This window comes from Muntiacus reevesi, chromosome 16, assembly GCF_963930625.1.
Source record: "Muntiacus reevesi chromosome 16, mMunRee1.1, whole genome shotgun sequence".
NCBI classification, from domain to species: domain Eukaryota; kingdom Metazoa; phylum Chordata; class Mammalia; order Artiodactyla; family Cervidae; genus Muntiacus; species Muntiacus reevesi.
In genome coordinates, this window is record NC_089264.1 from 34,525,257 (window position 1) to 34,538,971 (window position 13,715).

Below are 13,715 nucleotides of genomic sequence, written 5' to 3' on the forward strand. Positions count from 1 at the left end.
CAAGGTCACAGTGCTTTCCGAGTTACCCTGATCCTTGTCTGATCCACAGATAATCTTGTGAAGAAAACATTCTCACAAAAGTGACTTCATGAGTCTACCGCAGCACCTCCCATACCCCTAAATTTGCAACACAGAACAGAAATACTGGGAAAGTACTGTTTTAACTCAAAGGAATGACTTAACTCGTGTAAGAATTTCTGTAACCTGCCATTTGAACTGGGAAGGTCCTGTGAGGCCAGATTCTTCCCAAAGACATTCAAATCAGGTCAGGTCTGCAGTTATCTTTGAGAATTAACTAGATTGACCAAGCAGAAAAGAAGTTTTGGGGAGTAATACATCCTGGGGATGGGGCACTGTTGGCTGGCATATAGGCTGTCACTGACATATGCAAGTTGTCATTCGCTCCTGTGACAAGGCAAGAAAGCAAGATCGCAGTTACCAGGTAGCTAACTGTCATCTGTGAAAATGATTCCCACCTTTGAAGTTTGAATCACACTGGGCACCTTTAGAAACACCGGGGACAAGATTAACACAATTCCCTTATGCTCTGGAGACATGGCAGTTTCACAAAAGTCCAGGTCTCTTACAAAGACGTAATCCCAATTCAGAGATGGTACCACCAAAAAGAATTGGAGGAATGGCAAAAAAGAAATCACTGTGGGAAGGAGGTTTCTCCATGGTCGAGAAAAAAAGAATAAGAGTCTATTTTCATGTCCCGTATATGAGGTTTGTAGTCAGTTAGCATTTAGGTCAATATCTCTGGCTCATGGTTTTTCATATGAAATTTTATCTTGAAAAAAAAGTTGGTTACCTGAGACTCAAGTATGGAGTTGAGATAGGAGTCAGAATTACAAACTGAGGTACTCTAGCGGTCCTTACCAAATAAACATCCAGAACCCTGGGAACTTACTCTTATAGAATAGTCAGTGATGGTACACACCCCACTTCATTTTAATTTCTTAACTGAACCAACGTAAAATTGCAGTTTCCTCAATAAGCATGTCCTGCTCCATTTACCAAAATGGCTTTAAATGACCCCAGCAACAATAGTCCTAATAGCAAATATTTAAACTGACTTGAAGAGGTACATGATTTACTTTTTCTTTCTATTTCTGTAGCTCTTCCATCCATTTTTTTCTGACTTCCACGTGTTCTCTACCAGATACACACTACACTGAGCATCAAACAGTCCCTATAGCCTTGGAGGGGGAGGCAAACATTAACCACATAGCCATAATAAGAACTAGACAGTCACTAATCATGAGAAATTTTCCAAAAGAGAAACATTCATGTTAAAAATATTTAACCCCAACAAGAACTGTAAACAGAATTGAGTTCCAGTTAATGCTATGGATGCTGAAGTATTTAGGAGGAAATATCTGATGTTAGCAACTTATTCTGAAAATGTTTTTATTTTAAAAGACTGACAGATGAATGGATAGATATGTGATAAGGCATGTACAGCAAAAATGTTAAGTATAGATTAACATGGTAGGTAGATGGGTGTTCACCATGCATTACTGCCAACTTTTTTGTGTGTTTCAGTTCAGTTCAGTCTCTCAGTGGTGTCCAACTCTTTGTGGCCCCATGAACCACAGCATGCCAGGCCTCCCTGTCCATCACCAACTCCCGGAATTCACCCAAACCCATGTCCATTGAGTCAGTGATGCCATCCAGCCATCTCATCCTCTGTCGTCCCCTTCTCCTCCTGCCCTCAATCTTTCCCAGCATCAGGGTCTTTTCAAATAAGTCAGCCTTTCGCGTCAGGTGGCCAAAGTATTGGAGTTTCAGCTTCAACATCAGTCTGACCAGTGAACACCCAGGACTGATCTCCTTTAGGATGGACTGGTTGGATCTCCTTGCAGTCCAAGGGACTCTCAAGTCGGCGCTCAGCTTTCTTTATAGTCCAACTCTCACATTTGGAAAGTTTATATTAAAAATTGTTGTAAGTGAAGTGAAAGCTGCTCAGTCATGTCCAAGTCTTTGTGACCCCATGGACTATACAGTCCATGGAATTCTCCAGGCCAGAATACTGGGGTGAGTAGCCTTTCCCTCCAAGGGATCTTCCCAACCCAGGGATCGAACCCAGGTCTCCCGCATTGCAGGCAGATTCTTTACCAGTTGAGTCACAAGGGAAGCCCCCCCAAAACTGTTGGAACACCAAAAATAAATAATCAAACAAACAAATAAATAGTGGGATAAAGTCTAAAATAACCTTTACAGGCAGAAGGGATCACGTGGTCCAACTGAAGCACTGAGCATCACATACGGAATCTCCAACGGCAAGGGTCGATTCCCAAACCTGCTGCACCTCTACCTGAACAGACATCGATTTGTTCCACTCTTCACAACTTCTTGAATGCATATGCCTATTTTTGCATTGAAAGAAATTTTAGTGCAGTAGAAATGCTGTTTAATAATTATTGTTCTCTGTGTTAACTTACACTGCAGACAAACTTTCACCTGGTAAAATTTTGACAGAGACAAACTTCTGGTAAGTCGGATTAAACACGTGGGGAAATGGGGAGTTTCCTGGCAGTCCAGTGGTTAGGACTGGGCAGCTTTCACTGTGGTGACCCAGGGTCTATCCCTGGTCAGGAGACAAAGATCCTATAAGCTGCACTATGTGGCCAAAACCAAAAAAATGTGGGGAAAAAAACCAGGCCAGCCACAACATTCTGTCCTACAGGCATATTTTTAAGGAACAGGTGTCTCCATCTCTAGGAAGGGAGAGCAATGATTATTGAGCAGGTAATGGGTATGCACCCTATAAAAGTACACAATCACAACAGTGTTTCTTGGTACCCCAGAGCCCCCAACAAATTACACATCTTGTCAGTCAAGTCAATACTCAACAGAAAAATCAGTTGTAAAACAGTTCTCATATTTTTCTTTGGTTGTTTAATAGAGGTTATCAAAGAGGCCTATGTATTCCCAGGATGGTTGTCTGCAGAGCCCTTACAAATAGCTGAGAAAAGAAGAGGAGCAAAAGGCAAAGGAGAAAAGGAAAGATATACCCATTTGAATGCAGAATTCCAAAGAATAGCAAAGAGAGAGAAGAAAGCCTTCCTCAGTGATCAATGCCAAGAAATAGGGGAAAACAATAGCATGGGAAAGACTAGAGATCTCTTAAAGAAAATTAGAGATACCAAAGGAACATTTTATACAAAAATAGGCGCAATAAAGGACAGAAATGGTATGGACCTAACAGAAGCAGAAGATATTAAGAAGAGGTGGCAAGTATACACAGAACTATGCAGAAAAAGATCTTTATGACCCAGATAACCACAATGGTGTGATCACTTACCTACAGCCAGACATCTTGGAATGCAAAGTCAAGTGAGCCTTAGGAAGCATCACTACAAAAAAGCTACTGGAGGTGATGGAATTCCAGCTGACGTATTTCAAATCCTAAAAGATAATGCTGTGAAATGCTGCATTCAATAGGCCAACAAATTTGGAAAACTCAGCAGTGGCCACAGGACTGGAAGAGGTCAGTTTTCATTCCAATCCCAAAGAAAGGAAATGCCAAAGAACATTCAAACTACCACACAATTACACTCATCTCACACGCTAGCAAAATAATGCTCAAAATTCTCCCAAGTTAGGCTTCAACAGTATGTGAACCTAGAACTTCCAGATGTACAAGCTGTATTTAGAAAGGGCAGAGGAACCAGAGATCAAATTGCCAACATCTGCTGGATCATTGAAAAAGCAAGAGAGTTCCAGAAAAACATCTACTCTGCTTTACTGACTATGCCAAAGCCTTTGACTGTCTGGATCACCACAAACTGTGAAAAATTATTAAAGAGATGGGGATACCAGACCACCTTACCCACCTCCTGAGAAACCTGTATGCAGGTCAAGAAGCAACAGTTAGAACCAGACATGGAACGATGAACTGATTCAAAATTGGGAAAGGAGTTGTCAAGGCTGTTCCCTGTCACCTGCTTATTTAACTTATAGGCAGAGTACATCATGCAAGATGCCATGCTAGATGAAGCACAAGCTGGAATCAAGACTGTCGGGAGAAATATCGATAACCTCAGATATGCAGATGACACCACCCTTATGGCAGAAAACAAAGAGGAACTAAAGAGCCTCTTGATGAAAGTGAAAGAGGAGTTGGCTTAAGTGAAAGAAAAAGTTGGCTTAAAACTCAACATTCAGAAAACAAAGATCATGGCATCCAGTCACATCACTTCATGGCAAATAGATGGGGAAACAATGGAAACAGTGACAGACTTTATTTTCTTGGACTTCAAAATCACTGCAGTTGATGACTGCAGCCATGAAATTAAAAGATGCTTGCTTCTTGGAATAAAAGCTATGACAAACCTAGACAGCCTATTAAAAAACAGAGTTATTACTTTACCAACAAAGGTCCGTCTAGTCAAAGGTATGGTTTTTCCAGTAGTCATGTATGGATGTGAGAGTTGAAACATAAAGAAAGCTGAGCGCTGAGGAACTGATGCTTTTGAACTGTGGTGTTGGAGAAGACTCTTGAGAGTCCCTTGAATTGCAAAGCAATCGAACCAGTCCTGAATATTCATTGGAAGGACTGATGCTGAAGCAGACGCTTCAATACTTCGGCCACCTGTTGCAAAGTTCTGACTCACTGGAAAAGACCCTAATGCTGGGAAAGATTGAAGGCAGGAGGAGAAGGGGATGACAGAGGATGAGATGGTTGGATGGCATCACTGACTCAATGGACATGAGTTTAAGCAAACTCTAGGAGTTGGTGATGGACAGGGAAGCTTGGTGTGCTGCAGTCCATGGGGTGGCAAAGAGTCAGACATAACTGAGTGACTGAACTGAACTGAAATTATCTAGGCTTACTGAAAACTGTCCTGTAATACATCATATTAATTTATTAATGTGAAAAAATAACTTGGAAGAAAGATGTGGTAAATCAATTTTGCCATCAATAAAATAATCATTAAGTATTTATTGAAAGTCTTCTATATGTAGAGGACAAGAAGCATCCTTCCTGACTACAAACATCCTACAGTCATTATGACTAATCCTTTGTTTTTCTTGAAACTATTCATAATTTAAGTTTGCATTTGTTCTTATCAAGCCATTTGGATGAGACATAAGCACCTTAGATATAAAAAAACTCACTACTGTCACATAGGTGGAAATTAATTAACATTAACAAGATTTGATGGTTGAACATTTCCTAAGAAAGCCTTTAGGGTGAACTTTGGTTTGTCCCTGAAGATTGCATGAAATAGAACCTTGAAGCAATTGCATAGTTCATGTTGCAATGAGTGTGATTCGTTAATACAGTACTTTTCTTAATCCTAGCAGAGGTATCTGCAGTGTGTTGCCTGATTTCTCCCTCTCATTTTTACTAAATAAACCTATACTTTTAGCATACTCCAGAAGAAATAAGTAATCAAGGCAGTTATATCTGTAAATATATAGTTATATCTGTTGATATATACTATAACAGAATGTAATTTACTTAATATAAATCTGTAAAAAATAATAAAACAGTATTGTTTGTGTTTCCAAACCCTATGGCTATCCCCTTATGTAAAGCAGAATGTATTAACTGGTACATAACTTTCTATTGGGAGAAGGTAATGGCAACCCACTCCAGTACTCTTGCCTGGAGAATGCCAGGGACGGGGAAGCCTGGTGGGCTGCCATCTATGGGGTCGCACAGAGTCGGACACGACTGAAGCGACTTAGCAGCAGCAGCAGCAGCAACTTTCTACTGGCCTTTGGCATTTTGTTTTCACCCTATATGTATACACCATGTTTTCTGAATTTGTGTACCGTTAGACACAACCAAGCATGCAGTGAAAGGTGTTAGTCACTCAGTCATGTCTAACTCTTTGCGACGCTATGGATGGTAGCCCACCAGGTTCCCCTGTCCGCGGGATTCTCCAGGCAAAAATACTGGAGAAGGTGCCATTTCTCCAAAGGATCTTCCCGATACAGGGATGGAACCTGCATTTCTGGTGTCTTCTCCACCAATCCAACTGGGAAGCCTTTACCACCAATCCAACTGGGAAGCCTTTTCTGGATTTAACAATATATTAAACGTCTTCAATAGATTTAAATACTATTCTACATCATTTTAAACAATGCAAATATCCACAAAACATACTATAAGTTAATCAGTTTCCCACTTGTTGCATGTTTAAATTATTTTCAATCCTTTGCCATTATAAACAATAGTGCAACATAACTACACATGAGGAACACATCAAAATATCTGCCCTCAGTCTTGATTATTTCCTTAAGATAAATTCCTAAAAGTGCAACTGCTAAGTTAGACAGAACACAGTCTCTTTAAATTCTTGTAAGGTATTGCCAATATATCTCTAACAAAGGATAACACCAGCTAAGTACCTACACAATATCTAAGTGGCCTCTGTCCACTTACCAGTAATGAGGTTGTTTTGTTTTGGTTTGTTTTGATTTACATTTTTCTTTATGGTGCTAATTTTGTAAGCCACCTTAAGTCTCAACTAGAACAAAAAAAATCTTCTAGTAAAGTAAAAAGCAATGTGGTGCATATCTAAAAATCAGCTTAGCTGTTTCTAAATACTCATATTGAAAATTTACCTACATGCATAAAAATGTATGATTGATGTGGTTGGTCTTTTGCTGAAATTCTGTCTGAGATCATATGATTCCTCTAATCCTTCAATATATCTGCCAAAAATAAAGATTCCAAAAAGGAAGTTCTGTACAAATTCAAACTAGTGTTAATCATTTTTATGTTCAGTGCAGATGCACAAGCTAGTAACAATGGGTTGATGGTTCACCGAGTTTCATAGCAAACTAAAAAACAAAGATTCAGAATTTGTGTCATCCAGCAATAGAACGGTAGCTGGAGAAGGTATTTATTGTCCATTTCTAAAAAAAAAGAAACCTTAGTGTAATGATTTCTAGCATCCATTATGGTCCAATCACGTTTGCCATCAACCACCTTGTTACATGAACCAGTGTGTCTCACGTGTTATCAAAGAAAGTGTTCTTACTTACCAACCATCAGGTAGGCATTCACTTTCGTAGCCTTTAGGGGTAGGTTTGTACCATTCCATCCAAGTCCTTTTTAATTACTTGAATAAAATTTCAAGGTAAATATGTAACTGTCAGGCTAGAACCAACTAAACTGACCTGTCCAGTACCTGAAATGAAACATATACCCTGGGCCTTATAAGCACTATGTTCTGATGAAATGTACTGATATTTCTGAGCGCAAATGGATTGGAGGGTGTCATGGATTAAATATTTCCCTCCAAAATTCATGTCTACATAAAAACTTCAGAATGTGAACATATTTGGAATAGAGTCCATTAGGATGAGGTCATACTGGATTAGGAAGGCCCTAAATCCAACAACTGGTATCCTCATAAGAAGGCCATATGAACACACAGAAACACACAGGTAGAGCATTATGTGAAGATGGAGATAGAAACTGGAGTGACCAAGTCAAGGAATGCCAAGCAGCCACCAAAAGTGAGGGAAAAGGCACAGAGAAAAGATTCTCCATCAGAACTTCCAGGAGAAACCAACTGCAAACACCTTGATTTTGAGCTTCAGCCTCCAAAATCATGAAATAATACATTTCTGTGGTTTTAAGTCGTCCAGTTTGTGCTACAAAAGTAATACATATATATACATATATATATATTCTTTTTTAGATTCTTTTCCCTTCAGTTCAGTTCAGTCGCTCAGTCATGTCCAACTCTTTGCAACCCCATGGACTGCAGCACACCAGTCTTCCCTGTCCATCACCAACTCCCAGAGCCTGCCTGAACTCATGTCCATTGAGTCGGTGATGCCATCCAACCATGTCATCCTGTCATCCCCTTCTGCCTTCAATCTTTCCCAGCATCAGGGTCTTTTCCAGTGAGTCAGTTCTTTGCATCAGGTGGCCAAAGTATTGAAGCGTCTGCTTCAGCATCAGTCCTTCCAATGAATATTCAGGACTGATTTCCTTTAGGATTGACTGGTTCGATTGCTTTGCAGTTCAAGGGACTCTCAAGAGTCTTCTCCAACACCACAGTTCAAAAGCATCAATTCTTCAGCGCTCAGCTTTCTTTATGTTCCAACTCTCACATCCATACATGACTACTGGAAAAACCATAGCTTTGACTAGACGGACATTTGTCGGCCAAGGTCTTTTCTCTTATAGGGTACTATAAGATATTGAGTATTGTTCCCTGTGCTATACAGGAGATCCTTGTTGTTTATCTAATATATATATATATATATATAATAACATACATATGTTAATCCCAAACTCCTAATTTATCTCCCATCACCCCTGCTATGTTTGGTACCCATATGTTTTTTATTTTTAATTGGAGTATAATTTCTTTACAATATTGTGTCAGTTTCTGCCCTATATCTATGTTAAGCAGGCATAGGTATACATTTGCCACCTCCCTGTTGAACCTCTCTCCTGCCTCCCACCCCATCCCACCTCCCTATTTTGTCAGAGATCACCAGGTTGAGCTCCCTGCATCATACAGCAAATTCCCACTGGCTATCTATTTTACATGTGGTAATGTATATGTTTCAATGTTACTCTTTCCATTTGTCCCTCCATATCCTTCCCCCAAAGTGTTCACAGGTCTGTTCTCTATGTCTGCGTCTCCACTGCTGCCCTGAAAATAGGTTTTTCAAAACCATCTTTCTAGATTCCATATATATGTGTTAATAAACGATATTTGTTTTTCTCTTGACTCATTTCATTCTGTATAATAGGCTCTAGTTTCATCTACCTCATTAGAACTGACTCAAATACTTTCCTCTCAATGGACAAGTAATATTTCATTGTACCACAACTTCTTTACCCATTCATCTGTCAATGGACATCGAGGATGCTTCCATGTCCTAGCTATTGTAATTAATGCTTCAATGAAGACTGAGGTATATGTGTCTCTTTCAATTACGATTTTCTCAAGGTATATGCCCAGAATTGGGATTGTTAGATCGTATAGTAGTTTTATTCCTAGTTTTTTAAGGAATTTCCATGCTTTTCTCCATAGTGGCTGAATGAATTTACATTCCCACCAACAATGCAAGAGGGTTCCCTTTTCTCCACACTCTCTCCAGAATTTATTGTTTGTTAGGTTTTTTGCTGATGGCCATTCTGACCAGTCTAAGGTGATACCTGATTGTAGTTTTGATGTGAATTTCTCTAGCAATGAGTAGTATTGAGCATCTTTTCGTGTGCTTACTAGCCATCTGTATATCTTCTTTGGAGAAATGTGTTTTTAGGTCTTCCGCCACTATTTCATAGAGTTGTTTATTTTTCTGGTGTTGAACTACATCAGTTCAGTTCAGTTCAGTTCAATCGCTCAGTCGTGTCCGACTCTTTGCGACCCCATGAATTGCAGCACGCCGGGCCTCCCTGTCCACCACCAACTCCCAGAGTTTACTCAAACTCATGTCTATTGAGTCAGTGATGCCATCCAGCCATCTCATCCTCTGTCGTCCCCTTCTCCTCCTGCCCCCAATCCCTCCCAGCATCAGGGTCTTTTCCAATGAGTCAACACTTCACATGAGGTGGCCAAAATATTGGAGTTTCAGCTTCAGCATCAGTCCTTCCAATGAACACCCAGGACTGATCTCCTTTAGGATGGACTGGTTGGACTCCTTGCAGTCCAAGGGACTCTCAAGAGTCTTCTCCAACACCACAGTTCAAAAGCATCAATTTTTCAGTGCTCAGCTTTCTTCATAGTCCAACCGCATAAGCTCCTTGTATAATTTGGAAATTAATTCTTTATTCGTTGTTTCATTTGTTATTTTTCTCTCATTCTGAGGGTTATCTTTGCACCTTGTTTATAATTTCTTTGCTGTGTGAAAGCTTTTAATTATGTCCCATTTATTTTTTCTTTTTATGTTGTTGTTGTTGGTTTTATTTCCATTATTCTAGGAGCTGGGTCATAGAGAATTATGTCAAGGTGTGTGCTATCTATGTTTTTCTCTAGGAGCTTTTTGATTTCTGGCCTTACATTTAAGTGTTTAATCCATTTTTAGTTTATTTTTATGTGTGGTGTTCAGAGTTGTTCTAGTTTCATTCTTTTACGTGTAACTGCCCAGTTTTCCCAGTCCCACTTATTGAAGAGGCTGTCTTTTCTCCAATGTATATTTTTGCTTCCTTTTCAAAGATAAGGTGCATGGGTTTATCTCTGGGCTTTCTATTTTGTTCCATTGGCTATATTTCTGCTTTTGTGCCAGTAGTATACTGTCTTGATGACTGTAGCTTTGCAGTATAGTCTGAAATCAGAAAGGTTGATTCTTCCAGCTCCATTTTTCTTTCTCAAGATTGCTTTGGCTATATAAGGAATTTAGAAAAATGGTACGCAAGAATTTATTTACAAGGCAGCGATGGAGAAGCATACAGAGAATAGACTTACGGACATGGGGAGAGGGGCGGAGAGGGTGAGATGTATGAAGAGAGTAATGTGGAAACTTACATTACCATATATAAAATAGGTAGCCAACGGGAATTTGCTGTATGGCTCAGGAAACTCAAACGGGCTCTGTATCAGAGGGGTGGGATATGGACAGAAATGGGAGGGAGCTTCGAAACGGAGGGGATATATATATACCTATGGCTGATTCATGTTGAGATTTGACAGAAAACAACAAAATTCTGTAAAGCAATTATCCTTCAATTAAAAAATAAATTAATTTTTAAAAAAAGATTGCTTTGGCTATTCGGGGTCTTTTGTGTTTGATAACCATGATTTTTTTTTCCAGTATCTGTGAGTCTATTTCTGATATGTTGCCCTTCCTGTTTCCTCTTGCTCTTTGCCTATCCCCTTCTGCCCTCTTATACCCCATACCATTAACGCATGATTCTCAATTTCCTTTTTTGATCTTCTATCCTTTTGAGAATCTGATGAAACTTATATGCTGTCCCCACAAAACTGGTGCATATACTCACATAAGATTTCATAATAACTCACAAAAGATTTCTAAGAGCATCTAGGCATTCCAAGAGTATTCGTGGACTCTTTACCTCAACCATTTCCCAAATCTCAGAATCCTCTAAGCTCATTCATACTAATATGTAATAATAATACATGTTAATATGTAATAATATTTGGCCATTCTCTCCCAGAAGGGAATTTTAAATGAATTGAGTTCATCTCTAATATAACAGATCTAAAGGATATAAGCATCATTGGGCAATGCAGGGGCTGCATTTTCCTCCTAAGGGCCCCTTCCTGAAGCCCCCAAATCAAACCCTCATATAAGGTAAGCTTAATTTTACATACCCTCCCTGGAACACAGGCAAAAAATATATAATTGACTCATGTTTCCCCCCAGAAATTAATGCCACCATAATCTAGATTCAGAATCTTGGAATTACTTTGATTCTCAGAACTTCTCATCTAGTCATTCATCAGAAACCATTTTTCTTTATAATGTCTTTCATAGCCATCTCTTCCTCCATGTATTAATTTCCTCTTGCTTCTGTAACAAATTGCCAGCTACTTAGTGACTTAAAACAACACAAATTTATTCTTTTATACAGGGATAAAATCAAGGTTTTGAGGAGGCTGATTCCTTCTAGAGGAGAGGAGCTCTAGAGGAGAATCTGTTTCTAACCTCTTGAAGTTTCTAGAAGTTGCTCACATTCCTAAGCTTGTGTCCACATTACTCCAATCTCTATTTCCATTGTAACATAAAGTTCTCCTAACATTGACCATCCTGCCTCTCTCTTATAAAGATATTTGTCATTACACTAGAAATATCCAGATAGTCTACGGTAATTTCCCATTTCAAGATTCTTAATCACCTCTGTGAGGCGGAAGTGGTAAAGAACCTGCCTGCCAAGGCAGGAGATATAAGAGACACAGGTTCAATCCCTAGGCTGGGAGTATACTCTGGAGGAGGAAATAGCAACCCATTCCAGTATTCTTTCCTGGGAAATCCCATGGACAGAGGAGCCTGGCAGGCTACAGCCCATGGAATCACAAAGAGTTGGACACAACTGAAGTGACTTAGCACGCACGCATGCAATCACATCTGCAAAGTCCCTTTTACCATGTAAGAGAGCATATTCACAGGCTCTGGGCATTAGGACATGGACATCTTTGGGGGACAATATTCTACATCACTTCTTCCTCAGCCCCAGTTTCGGTCCTTATCTGCACCCCTGGAATACTTCAACATTTTCCTAATTGACTTTCCTGACCCCTGCCTCTCTCCCAATTCCTTTAGTCATTCTAGATGTGATAAATATTCAGCAAAAATTAGTTCTTCATCCTGTTCTTCACCCAATCCAAGACCCTGACCTTAGTTTACTTTGGCCCAATATTGTTCACTCCAATTAAACTGATCTCTACACTCTTCCCCTACACACACACACATACACACACACACACACACACACACACACACACACACACACACACACATTAATGGAGAGACCTATCCAGCATTTTCAGGGAATTCCTCCCTGAAGAGAAAACCTACAAGGTTAAATTTTAAGGATATAAAGAGATGCCAAATAGGGTAAGAGCATCCCTGGCAGAAGGAAGATCATATGTGAAAGTTGTGCGGCTAAGAAGAGCTTGTCATTGTTATGCAATGAAAGGATCGCCAGATTGCCAATGTGACTGGGGCAGAGTGAGCAGAGAGGGGAGGGGCAGGAGACCACTGCAGAGGAAAAGGCAGTGACATATGCTGAGGTTTATAGGGGCTTTAATTTTATTACAACTGCAGCGAGAAGCCCCTGGAAGGTTTTGAATAGATTACTAGTTCCTGGAGAGATGGCAAAGAATGGAAGGGGAACAACAGTAGAACTAGAAAGACCAGTTAGGGGGTTATTGAAGTGATTATAGGAATCCAGACTAGAAATAGCAGTGGCTTGGGTTTAGATAATGGCAGTCAAGTTCAGAGAAGTAGATGTAGCCAAGATCTATTTTGGAGGTAGCAGAGAAGGGATCTGGAGGGTTGAAACAGGAAAACCAAAGAGAAGGCCTAGATTTCTGACTTCAGCAGCTGGTTAGATGGCAGTGATGCACTTTACTAAGTGAAGAAGGCTGAGAGACAAACAGGTTTTAGAATTTAAACACTGTCCTCTAAAAGTATAAGATCCTTATGGGAGTGGCTATGTTTAAACTTTGCTCCCCAGTATATACCGGCACCTAGAACACTGCCTGAGGAGCTTCCCAGGTGTCTCAGAGGTAAAGAATCCAGCTGCCAATGCAGAAGACACAGGTTCGATCCCTGGGTCGGGAAGATCCCCTGGAAAAGGAAATGGCAATCCACTCCAGTATTCTTGTCTGGGAAATCCCATGGACAGAGGAGCCTGATGGGCTACAGTCCATGGGGTTGCAAAAGAGTCAGATATGACTTAGCAATAAGCAACAACCATAGCACACTATATGACATGGTGAACATTAACTGAACTAAGGTTGATGACAGTCCTGTAACATTCTGATGATTCACTGCTTATAAAAGGGGATACAGTACATTTAAGTGAAATATTAAACAGACGTGGAATATAGTTAAAAGATTCATTTATCAAATGTAAAAAAAAGATTAGATACATTTATCAAATGTATGAAGTGATAATAGCTAATGTCTTTCACATATATGAGCCTTATGTAAAGCAATTTCACAGACTGTCTGATATAAAGAAAGTCTGATGCTATAACTTAATATTTTAGAAAGGAAAAAGGAAAAAGTCACAAGAACTCCACTGTAGATGAAGGTTCCTT